Source organism: Rhinopithecus bieti, unplaced genomic scaffold (genome assembly GCF_001698545.2).
Source record: "Rhinopithecus bieti isolate Rb0 unplaced genomic scaffold, ASM169854v2 scaffold_28485, whole genome shotgun sequence".
Taxonomy (NCBI): domain Eukaryota; kingdom Metazoa; phylum Chordata; class Mammalia; order Primates; family Cercopithecidae; genus Rhinopithecus; species Rhinopithecus bieti.
The window spans coordinates 426,355-440,185 of NW_016812438.1; positions in this window are offsets into that span (position 1 = coordinate 426,355).

Below are 13,831 nucleotides of genomic sequence, written 5' to 3' on the forward strand. Positions count from 1 at the left end.
AATATAGGAACATACACATGAGCTATATAGAATGATAAAATTGTATCTGCCTTTGCTTGATCTTATTATGTGTTGTTATTGAATAAGTTAGGGTTCTCCAGAGAAAAAGAACCAGTAGAACCATAAATATAGATATACATTATATATATTTGAAAAATATAGAATATTTTACTCTGTAATATTCTTATATTATGATTATAGTATTATTATATTAATTATATATTATATTATTCTTATAATATTATAATCTTATATGTAATACACATGTATCTGTAGCCCAATAAAGTTGAAACCTAAAATTAACCATCACACTCATTTTGGCTTGATTTTCTATGTGCTTGTCACTAGCTCATCCCCAAACACTGTAGAATAATTATCCAGCCACATTAACGATGTTTAAATATAAGGAGTAACCATGATATTTCTAAAAATGTCATCTATCCTTATATTTGAGTGATAACCAAGTATAGAATACTAGTTTGGAAATTATGTATTTCAGAATTGGGAAGGCATGTTTTATTTTCTTCTAACACCTGCTATTATAGTTAAGAAGTTAATGCCATTTAGATACTTAATCCTCAAGATGTGCTTATTTGTTTTTCTTTGTGGAAGACTTTGGCATCTTTATTTCTAGAGGCTTAAATTTCACAATGTATCTTTCTGTGAATAAGCCCTTTGAAAATAATTGTGTAAGGTATGCACTAGATGCTTTCATTTTTAAAAACAGTTTTATTAGCTTTTAAATAATTTTCTTCTGTTCTCTCTTGTAAACTAATATTAATCATTCCCAGGATTCCATTTTAATGTCTTCATTTTTTTCTGCTTTGAGCCAATTTTTAAGCTTTTATTTTCTGGGAGTTTTCTCAAATTTATCATCTAACCTTACAAAGGACTTTTTATTTATATGGTCATATTTTAGATTTCCAAGAGAATTATTATACTTGGGTGATTTTTATAGTACTAGAAATACATGAATGCATTGCCTTCTCCTATCTCCTAAGAAATATTGATTATAGTTATAGTAGTTTTGAGATTTTTCTTCTGATCTCTGCATTGTTTATATTTTATCTGTGATAACTTTATTTCATTGTCTTAGTCAATATATTTGATTAAAGCTTTTCCTAAATATCTTGTGGTCTTATTTTTTAAGTTTGTATTTACATTTAAGAAGTAGCTAATTGAAATCTCTCAGTTCTTGGATGGAGTATGTTGAAGGTTAGGCTTCAAAGAAAATTGATAAGACAGTGAACTAGAATTTTCACTCAGCAACTGAGTTAATATCCCCACAGAGGGATGCTGTAATCTCCTGCATCATAGGAGGGGCAGGGAAGAATCTCCATGTCAGCATTGTGGGACCTGCAGGGGCGCAGAGGTAGCCTCATTGATGAATATGTACACTTCAATATTCTGAATCTGAGTTTACACACCTCACAAGTTTTCTCAGTTATGCAAACATTTTCAAAAGATAAACTTTCTAGCTTCTATTAAGGGATCAGCAATCTTCTGCTATGTTAGGTTTGAAAAGAGATTCAGTCACTTAACACATATGTACTTGATTCTGACTATATGCCAAATACTATTATAGGTAATTGAGATAAAACAGTAAAGAAAACAGACAATATCTCTAACCTAACATAGCCTACATTCCAAAGGATCCAGGGTCCAAATATTCTTCAATCAAGTTTTGAAACAATCTTTGTTTTCGGCGCCAATCTAAACCCCCCAGATTTGGTGATTTTGATCCAAGTCATGAGCCTCTGGGAGTTTCTGCACTGAGTCCATCTGCATCACTTTGACTTTCCTTCCTATAGGCTTAAGTATCCGTTTTCACTTGTCAACTATGGCAGGTCACATTTTCATCTGTTTACAAGTTCTATGAAATTGTGCTAAAATTTTTATTGCTGTTATCCCTAAAAACTTCTATGTTGTTTGATTTTCTAATTAAAATCTGTTTAAAATATTATTTGAACTAACAATGTATATACAATACTTTTCTAATTGTATGTCTCCTTTTTACTCACGGATGATATATGACTAGTTCATAGATAAGTGATGACTTTTTCAAAGGGCTAATTGCAATTTCTCTGGACTTACAAAGCTTGTAATTTTAAGAGCCAAGTTTTAATTTCTGCATATGATTATATTAATGGGATTGTCCAGTGAAGAGATGAATGCTATATCAGAATGATTTGAATTAGTTTTCAAAAGGAAAGAGTGGAGGCAATCTTGCACTCCAATCTCATTTAGAATACAAACACGGAATTCATTTTCAGATTGATTGTACCAGTTGCAACATTAATAACTTTACAAATTGACTAACATAGATTTCTCTCTCCATGAAGAGTTTTGTGAGTTGCTTTTCTCCCCTGAAATCCATTTTCATTGTAATGCATTCTTCAGAATGAATAATTTTAACTTAATACAAAAAAAAAAAATGGTGACATTTCTGCCATCTCAGGACTCGAGTCTACCAGCTATAGTCAGATGCTCTGAATCAGCAGCACAGCAAGTGGATATGGTGAATTCATTACCTTTGATATTAATTTATAAATAGTAAATCTTTAATACAAATTACATTTTTACCAATTTCTAAAATTAGGATAATGAAATTCTAAAATTTCATTCTAAAAATGAAATATATGAAGTAGATTAGATAATGGTTCACAGATGTCCTTCTTCCTCCCTCATCTCCAGTATGTGTATATTTCCCCATTTTTCAACTTTGGATTTAACAGTGTGACTTGCCTGGGCCAAGTGGATGTTAGAAGCTATATACTAAGCAAGATCATGAAATAGGTTTATACAGTAAACTTGGTCTCTTGTATTTCTGCAATATCCATAAGGAGATTATCCCATAGATAGTTGCTAATACCTCATGTACACCCCAGATGGAAATGCATTCTGCAGTGTGAAGCATTGCCAACTCAACATCACAACTTGAAGCAGACCTACAGTTTTTCATACAAAACAAACACATATTTTGTGGTGCCACTAAGATTTTAAAGACATTTGTTATCAAATTGTAAAAAAAAAATGTGTTAAAATAAAATATGTAGCATTGGTTTGTGATTGACCAATGAGTAAAGAGGGCATTCCTATAGGAAGCAGGATAAATTGAAAAGAGAGCTGTTAAAAAAAAAAAAATTGTGACCTGAATTGTAATACATTGATAAAGCATTTGACAGACTAAACACTGCTGTACCTTGTGAGGCACGAAATGTGCCTTTTGAACTTATAGACTTGGACAAGATGATTTACAAAAAGGATATTAAAAGTGTGTGCTGGATCTTGTTATCTGTATTTTGATAATGTACTTCCCAAAGAACAAGCAGAATTAAGTGTGAATATAGTAAGTCCAGATATACTAGGAATTTTGAAGTTGAAAATAAAGTAGGTTCTCATCTCCAAAAAAGGATTTTCAAACCAAAGGCAAGGGGACAAAGCTGGAGGACACAGACCATAACCATGACGCTATCCAGTAAATATGGTCTTAGAGTTAAGAACAATTTTTTAAAATGTGAATGTGACAATTTTCATGAAGATCTAAAAGCAAAACAGCTGGTTTCTGATAGACCCTTTTAGCCATACAAAAGGACTTCTATTAAAAAGTATCAGTAAAAGAGAAAGGCATGAGGCATGCCTAAATAACAGTTGGAAACATAGCTTATGGCACATTGACTTGATGAAACTAAACGGACTGAAGAACCACATAGCACTAAGAGAGCTTCATCAGAAAAAGTTTGGACAGCCAGTACTGAATTAGACCGACATGTATTTGAGAGAAGAAAAGACATTTTGGCCTACAACTTTATATGGGCACCTTTCAATGGGCAAGCAGGCTTGGAAAGCTGCTCAGCATCACACTAAAAAGTAAACTTTACAATGCCCTCTTCAGGAGTAGCCAAGGATGAAGGTGAGAAATGAAAGAGTTTTCAGCGAGCAAAGCCAAGAGTGATGGAGAATAATCTACTACTGGGTTACTTCCACAGAGCAGAACCAGGGTAGAAAGACCTAATAATACGTGGTTAATAAGATGTCAGAATTGGTATGGACCATTCTCTTCCTTATACCTCCTGCTTTTCTCTTTTTCTGATTTTCTGATTTTTTTTTCTCTAATTCTATCCATGTTTCACCATTTTATGTTGAGTATGTGGAAAAAGAAATAAGGACAAATAACTTAATTTGGGGTTCAAAGTACTCCAGAACCAAAAAGGGCCATATTTGGAATTCCTGTAAACCATAAGATTTTAGAATTTGAGTCAGATGTCATCACTGGCAGAGACTTTGGGGATCTTAGGATGGAGGTAGCACATTTTTCACATTGAAGGAACATGAATATTTATGAAAAATGTGTTAAGATTAGATTATTGTTGAAAAGTATTTATTCTTCCCCATCTCTCCAACTTCATGGGAGGTATATGCTTCCTGTCTTTTGATTTTGGGCTAATTCATATGACTTGATTAGCCAATGAAATGTTAGCAGACAAGAAAATGGCTAAGGCTTGAATTATACCTTAATGTTAAGATTTGTTCTTTTGTGCAGCTGCCATTACCATAAGACACCCTAGAAAGGACAATGCTACCTCATTTATGACCCTGGGAATAAACACCATGGGGCAGGATTCCTCAGCCATGGTAACTTAGAGCAGAATCACTGTAAACAAATTAAATGTGCAAGCATGAACAAAATAAATGCTTATTGCCTGCCTCCAAAATGCTATTAATATAGGTCATATAGCAATACTTTGTGATCTAACTTTAACTCAAATGAAAATTTAAAAAAACACACAACTCACGTAAAATGGAGAAAACAAAAAATAAGTAAATTGCCAAAATATTAATGACGCTCATATTTAGGTATTAGGGCATGAATCATATTTTCTTTGATATATTTTACAGACTAGCATCTGCATAGTGTTTAAAATATAAAATTCTCATACAAATCTTATTATCTGTGTATGTGCTCCACTATCCAAAAGTTCTATTTAACTGATGATATATCTTTTAAAATAAGTCAAATACTGATATTATTCACATGAAGAAATTGTGTTTTACACTTTTGTTTATGTTTATGGGATATTTATTTAATGACTTTGAGGAAAATATTAAACTATTACACAATCAATGACTATAAAATCCTGTGATCTTACGATTTTTATTTACTTTGAAGGAGGATATTTCCCTGACCCCTTTGCGTGACTCATGACAGGGGTGCCTCATTTACCCAGCCCACAACTTTCAACTCCTCGTGCATGGGAGGGAGTGTGAGAATGAGGCAGGAGCTGGAGTGCAGGAACACCGGAACCAGCCAGCTGCTTCAGCACTGGCAGGAGCGAACTCCACTCGCTCAGACCCTCTGTGCCCCACCCCTTATGTGGTGGAGCAGGCAGTTGAATGGGTGCAGGAGCTGGGGCGAGTGCTTTTGGGTGCCAGCAGGAGCAAACTCTGCGCAGATTCCCCTGCAGTTTCTGGCAGTGGGCAGGAGATACCCACGGCCCTTGAAGCCCCAGAGGGCATGTTACAGCATTCTTTTAGCTCTGCCATCCATGAATGGCTTATGTGTTAACAGCTCCCATGGGCCCTTTTGTATCTGCACTGGTGGGTCCCAAGCTCTTGTCTGGCATCTAGGAAAAATGAGGTCCTATGAACTAATTGAAAAATAATAAATGTGGGAGACTATTGCTGATGAAAGTGGCTCTTAGTGGGAAGGGGAGCTGAAAAGGAGATGGGGCAGGAGGGTAATCTTCCCCTGAAGTCTGGTGGCCTTCAGGCAAATTCTTGTCTGAAGTTATGTCATCAAGCTCTCCCTCTGAAGTCAAGCTGCTTCTCTTTTATGTCCAGCCATAGTCTCCATCATCCAGCTGCTTCTTTTCTCTGCTGGCTGAGTCTGGGGTCTTTATAGGCCCAGGATGATGGGGTGGGGGTAGGGTGGGCCATAGGTAGTTTAGGAAAAGGCAACATTCGAGTAGAAAAACAGTGATAGAAGTTCTGACTTTGGGCCGTGGTTTCAGGCTTTTCAGTCTGACGGTGTGGTTTTGCCAGGGAACCTGCCCTTCTCTGCCTACAATTTCTCTGCCTCCTGTCCCTATCAATTTAATTCTATGCCACAAGCTGACCTACTACTGCCTGTTAGAGCTTCTCATGTTTGTTGTTGTTGTTGTTGTTGTTTAGTTTGGCTATAGTCTTCAAAACATAATTACTCAAAATTATTCTTGATAATGTTTGAAATATTCAATCAAAGCATGCTCCAAAAGGTATAAAAAATGTGATTTTGCTAAGAAGAGGATTCCAAAAAAGAAAACGAAGCAAAACTAAACAAAAAACAGACACTGTATTAGTCAATAGTACTCTCACAGAGTATATTTGGGACTCCATTTAGCAAGTATATGTTAAGATTTTACTTTTAAGCTCCCTGGGGTTGGGTGGAACTATGCAAATGATTCTGGACAATGAGATTTGTGCACAGTGATATGTGTCGTTATTAGGAAGACATTCACATGCTGCCTTCAGAGCTCCCTTTTTTATCACTGGCGTGGCAACTGGGAATATTTGAGAAGGGGGCTGGTCCATAAGCCTGTTGCTCTGTGTGATTACAATAAGGAGATTGCCCTGATGACTCATGATTCTTTATGTAGTGTGAGTAAGAGACGGAAACACTTTGTAACTTTGTAGCAATTGTGGTGGTGTTCTTACAGCATAACCTGGATTATTCTGATTTATGTCCCATATTTGACACCACCCTCCCCCCAACAAAAAAAGAGTGATAAGAAAGACAATTAGTGGCTGACCATAAATATATGAAATTGTATAAAAGGTAGTGCATTTATTAAGAAAAAAATAACTAGCTTCAAGACACCGTTCCATAAAAGCAGTTAACTAACCGGTTTATCCACTTTTAGCCTTTAAATCCCTGTGGTAACATCTGTACCTCAGAGGCTTTCCTGATGGCCCAATTCCATCATATCAAGTTATTTCCTTCAAGTTATAATAACCAAGTTATAATTGTCCTCTTATTTTCTATCTTCCCATTGCTACTGCAATATCTAGATGGGCAAGTGCCATTTCTCCTTATCCATGTGCGTATTCTAGTGTCTAACAAGTTCCTAGTGTTGTGGGACTTTTTCTTTATTTCAGCTAAAGATGCGAGTCCTTATCATGCGGCCACAAAAAAATTAGGCTCATAGACGATTTGAATAATGAATAAGGCAGAGTTTTATTGGGTGAAAAAGGAAAAAACAGGAAACAGGGACCCTTACAAAGCCAGAGTCCTTGCTTGTGTGCTTCCCGCTTTGCAGTTTGAATCCCAGGTTCCACACAGGAAGAGGAGGGGCCAGGCTCCTCCCCATTGCAAAAGGTGTGAACTTCTGTGGCTCCCCCGCGGTGTGCATTCCTCCCAGTGCAAAGGCCAGCTGGAGTTTTGCCAGGGAGCCGTTTCAACCTGACTGTCTCACTAACACATAATACATTCTTCGTGTGTGAGTATGTGTGTGTGTGTGCGTGCACACGTGCAATTGATTTCTATATTGTCAATGGGTGCATTTACCTCATAACTGCAGAGCTGGGTAGCTGTGTTAAAAGCTGTATGACCCTGCAAGGCCTAAAATATTTGTTATCGGACATTTTTACAGAAATGGTGAACTGATCTCAGCTCTAAACAATCTGAAACAAGACAAGTAAGAAGGATGAGCTAAAACAAATTCTTTAGGGAAGTCTGTGAGTTAAAGACTGGGAAACCAAATAAAAACACCATGTTTAAAAATCTAGACATGGACGTGAATCTTCAATTCAGTAAAAGGGGCAGCATGAAATGTGATCAGAGCAAAAAAGACAGAAGACATGTCCAATATAATTGCCTTAATTTGTTCTGAAGAAACGAATCCATGATGGATAGATAAGGAAGGATGAAGGATGATTTAAGGGACAGAAGTGTTGAAAATGATAGTATACTACTTGTTGTCTCTTTCTGGGGATGAAAGCAAAAAGAAATAAACACCTTCCATATTAATTATCCTTTTGATACCTATAATATATGTCTTCTGTCTCCTAGACTCAATATCATTGAATCATTGATCTTTATTATTTCCCTTTTGTTCTAACAAACACATGGTGTGTGTGTGTGGGAGTGTATGTGTGTGTGTGAGAGAGAGAGAGAAAGAGAGAAAGAAATGTTACAAACACACAGTGTTCCTTTTGTTTTAATATTGAAAATGCCTCATGTTTCCTCTAATAAATTAACATTTCCACCTTTACTTACTTGACAGGAAGTACAAGTAACAATAGCAATATGACAAAAGAAGATGGAGGCAGACATGTGCTGACAAGGAAGAGAGGGGTGGAAAGATTTATAATTCATCAAAATATGCACACTTTCTACTCTATAAGACATGCTAAGACCACCTGTTTGAGTTATGCACGTTAACAGCTTTCCAGAAATATAGTTTTACAAATGCTGTAAACTGTAACATTTTCCTAGCCCTTTAGAAATGATAAGTTGGAAATCTTAAAATTATTTTTTTATGTAAGTAGTAAGCTTTCTGTGAATTTGCTAATTTGAAGGATTTTGCTAAATTCCAGCACAGACTATGATAAATTGCAGTTTTTGCCATTACAGCAACCTAATACAGTATAGATATGTATTAAAACACCAAATTGTAACCCACATATATATGTTACAAAGATATACTGTACCTTCTTGTAATGTAATTACATGTGTCAATTGAAAAAAATATTTTTAATAAAGAAAGAATTATGTTTAGGTGCCAGTATAGAATTAAGACACAAAGAAAAGATTAAACAATATTAATAGAGCTAAGGGGTAAGGAACGAAAGAATATATTGAATGATTCAGTCAAGTTTCTTTAAAGAAGTACAAATCCAATTTCTGGGACTCTCATTGTGTTCACAATCTTCTGTTCTGTTGAGCTGTTCCTAAACTATCTATTCAGAATTTTTCTGTACAAACATATTATGTGCATCCACTTAAAGTTGTGTATAAATGAACCTAGTAACTCCAACATAATTGAAAAATTTGAGTGTATATTCAGTTTCCCACACTCAAGGGAGGGAGGAGAAGTCTCTATTGACTAGAAAAGTTCAAGTCACTGTTCTAAGGCTATATTGAGTAAGAAGTTCAATTGCTCTTCTCTACATTTCCCAAAGATACAGCTTAGTGATTTTCTAATCTGAGATGTATATAAGACAAGAGTGATCATTGTCAAACTGTTTTACACATCTATTTTGAACTCTCAATACTTTCAGAGGAGAAACTGTAAATTATGTTTATTTTAACATTAAGAAGGTTTAATGTCTAAACCATCAATCAATCCAAATGCCTTCAGTTTTGCTAGGAATGCTTCAATAACAAAATTTGAAAGAAAAGTCTGGGAGAACATAACTAAACTGTGATATCAAACCATGTTTCTTACTATACGGATAAATAGAAATGCTTTAATCAATTTGCAACTTGAGGTAGCTGTGAGGTGTCCCCCCCCCCCAAATACTCTGAACCACGTCAAATTGGTTTGGAAGACATTCAGACATTCTGAAAACCCTCTCCCAAAACATTTTTGGAAAACATAAGCTGGTTTAATTTGTGTTTTAAATATGTCGAATGCTAATAGTAACTTAGAGCCTCCCTCTGCTTGTGAGTAAAACTAATTCCAAAGAATCGCATGTTTATTCAAAAGATGTATGCAATTTGGCAATATTGCTTATATTATTTCTTTATGTAAAACTCGTGGAAATATTGGTTCAGAAAAGTGACAGATCGGTGTTTATCAAAAACATATCTAATATTCAGTATGCTTAATAATCATTACCAGAAAACTACTAAGTATGATGATGCTTTAAAGCATAAAACATAACATTTTCATTTCCTTTAAGTGATAGAAAATATAAAGGGCAGATGCAGCCAATGTTTGAATAAATACTTACCCAAGAAAGGATTTTAAATATTTGTATTCTCTTTGCCTTAATTCAGGCTGCTATATCAAAATATCACAGATTGTATTTCTCACATTTCTGGAAGCTGGGAAGTCCAAGATCAAAGCATCAGCAGATTCAGTGCCTGGGAGAACCCCCTTCCTGAGTTCTAGATAGTGGCCTCTCTGTGTCCTCATATAGTAGAAGGACCAAGAAAGCTCTCACAGATCTCTTTTTTTAAGGTTATTAATCCCATTTATGAAGGCAGAATCCTCATGACCTAATCGCCTCCCAAATACCCCACCTGCCAATACTATTACACTGGAGTTTAGGTCAACATATGAATTTTGAAGGAACATAAACTTTCAGTACATAGCACTCTTATTGTGAAGCAAAAAAACAAAACACACAAAAAAGAAAAATGCATTTAAAAGAGGGGAAAATAGAAGATGTGGGTAGCAAAGCTAAGGTGATATTTTTTGATGTCCAACCTTTGAAAAATTTGAACTGAGTAAAATCAAAAGAATTGTATCGAAAACTGCTCAATCTCAAAACTCAATCCTACCTGCTAGGAAGATTTGGCACAGTGTAGGTCAGGGGATTGATTCAGGTCAGAGTAGATAGGTTCCAGCGGGGGTAGGTCCCCCAATAGGAGGAGGGTGCCATTAAAAGCCCTGGATTTCACTTAAACTTTATAACTCTTCATTCTGGGGAGAAGGAAAGGAGGAACTTTTTATGCACAAGAAGGTGATTTCTTTCCATAAGGAATTCAAAGCAAAGATTACCCAATGTTGTTTTTTGTTTGTTGCTGTTTTTGTTCCTGTTGCTTATCAGAAGCTTCAGAAACAAAGGAAGACAGCAGCAAAGTTCTTAGATTTCAGACACTGTATGATTCAGATTGAATTTTGCTTTTATTTACACCCTCAATATTAATTGAGGGTGTATTAGGTTTTGCATATAATGATAATGAGAGTAGGAAGAAGACTATGAAGTTACCATATTTAAGAAGTTTCTATTTTACAACTTTAATTTCTGTTTACTAATCATTTATTTTAACCATTACCTTATTTTTCATTTGCTATAATGTGATTTGAAATGAGAGATTTAAAACACTTGTGTCAACATTATATTTAATTATTTGAATGGAAATGAAATTCCTCATTTCCATCTAGAAGGGGAAAAAAGTTTAAAAACAGAAAATATTGTCCCCTTTTACAAAAACAATATGACACATTCATGTAAAACTTATGGATATAAAATGGTGAGGTGGCTATGTTAATTAGCTTGATCAAATCTATCTATAATGTATACATAGATCAAAACATAATATTGTATCTCATAAATATATACAATTATTATTTGTCAATTAAAATAAAGTTATGACTATAAGCAATATAGTTTAAAATCTTCACTACCATATATTGGCAATGGAATTTTAATTGATTTTTAACACATAAAATTTGAACATGGAGAAAAAAAAAAGAATGAGAGGGTCAATTATTATAATATGATTCTCTCAGTTGGAACTGAAAACATTTATTTAAAGAGCCACTAAACAATATCATCCTTGTCAATCAATATATGATGACAGTTCTACTGGCATCAATATACTTAGTATTGAAAGTGTGCCTGTAATGTACATAGTTAATTTACACTAGCGGTTAGCCCTCTGACTTATTAATGTACAGAACACCTCCTTAGTGATTAAAATCGGTTGGTATATGAACAAATGGATTAGGAAAGTACATTTTTATATAGATTAAAGTGTATGGTTAAAGGCAAATTTTATAGTTTCAGTTGAAAGTCTTAAGGAACAATTCTTTTCTTAGTAAGTAAATTTGAACCGGGAAGAAGCCCAGAGCTACAAACATACATTATGTTGTTTCAGTGACCTCTATATGATGATAAATTATTTGTACCTTTATGTCTTTTTCTTTGAAACTCCTTGAAATCTTCTAGGAAATTGTTCCAAAATAAAATGAGGCTATGTGGTAGAAAGCTAAAATATTGCCTGTTTTAGTTTCTTACCTCTAACATAAAAAACATTTTATGTGACCTTTTATTGTCTCCCATAGGAACCATGGACCCAAATTCAGTGTTGCTTTTAAAATATGGTTAGATAGTATAGCATGCAAATATTCAAATGCCATGCAAAATATGCTGCAAATATTTTGAAATAAATGTTTTTCCTTATGATTGTAAATTCATATAGTAGCTTCATTAGGCAGCACTATTTTCTTTTTTTTTTTTTGAGACAGAGTCTCACTCTTGTCACCTAGGCTGTTATTAAAATGGCGTGATCTTGGCTCACTGAACCTCCACCTCCGGGTTCAAGCAATTATCCTGCCTCACCCTCCTGAGTAGCTGGAATTACAGGCCCACCACCATGCCCAGCTAATTTTTGTATTTTTAGTAGAGACAGAGTTTCACCATGTTGGCCACGCTGGTCTTGAACTCTTCACCTCGGGGGATCTACCTGCCTCGGCCTCCCAAAGTGCCGGGATTACAGACGTGAGCCACCGCATGGGGCCAGGCAGCACTTATTTTTTTAAACGTCTAACATTGGGTTAGCTACTGAATGATTTATACTAATGGATTGAAATTTTGAACACCCTTTGTGTTAAGGATTTTTTATTGCTTTTCTAACTATTGTCCTTGTTTCTCTGCTGAATACCACATGGCAATTGAATTTATTTGAAGGTATATTTTATCCAAGTTAAAAAAATCTGTAGAAAATGACTTACACTAAGTATTAAGTTACTTTCTAAATATAATAAAACTGGAATGAATTGTAATTGTGTTTTAATGTACAATCTACAATTCTGTTTTAACACCAACAGATGCAAGAGATATGATTTTGTTGACTCAAAAAATGGGGCTCGGCCAGATGCAGTGGGTCACGCCTGTAATCCTAACAATTTGGGAGGCCAAGGAGGGCAGATTGCCTGAGCTCAGGAATTTGAGACCAGCCCGGGGAACACGGTGAAACCCCATGTCTACTAAAATTTTAAAAATAAATAAATAAAATTAGCTGGGTGTGGCCACTGGCATTTGTAGTCCCAGCTACTTGGGAGGCTGAGGCAGGAGAATCCTTTGAACGCAGGAGGCAGAAGTTGCAGTGAGCTGAGATCACGCCACTGCATTCCAGCCTGGGCGACAGAGCAAGACTCTGTCTTCCAAAAAAAAAAAAAAAAGTGAGGCTCAGTGCTTAGAGCTTCAACAAATACAATGAAGGATCAAATAAATTACCTTTCTATCCACTGGTAACCTATCCCCTAAAAGGAAATATCAGACACATACACATTTTTTTGAATTTGTTAGATATTTATAAATTCAAATCAAACTATATTAACATTATTTACAGTAAATCAGAAAACAAAAAAAAATTTCTAGTAAATATTTCCAGTAATGAAGTAAAGATTTAGGAAGAAGGTTGTATTTTACACTAATCAATGAGAGACAGGTAAGGATGGACAAACGAAACATAGTGAAGAGATAGAAAGAATTACTTCGGTCAAGTAATAGAAAGAAGGGGGCCAAAAATGACAAGATTTAAATAAGACTCCAGATTTCAATAAGCCACACAAAGTACTGGACAGAAGTCAAAACTGAGCAGGATGGGAAGTCAGACTAAAGATCACTGTATAAAGCCAAGCTTTTGAAGGGTGCTATCTTTAGTGGATGATCATTAACAACAATAAAACTAAACACAACAAAAACAACAAAGTCACCAACACCATGCAGAAGGATACACACCTGTGTTGGTCTTGGCTCTAGGTAGAAGGGACAAGCACAGTGAAAAAGAAAAAAAAAGAAAAAGGTATCTCCTGAGGTTTATGTTCTATAATTGCCTACTGACAAAAGATTGCAGTTAGAATTCTTAGTACTTATGTCACTTAATAATTACAAG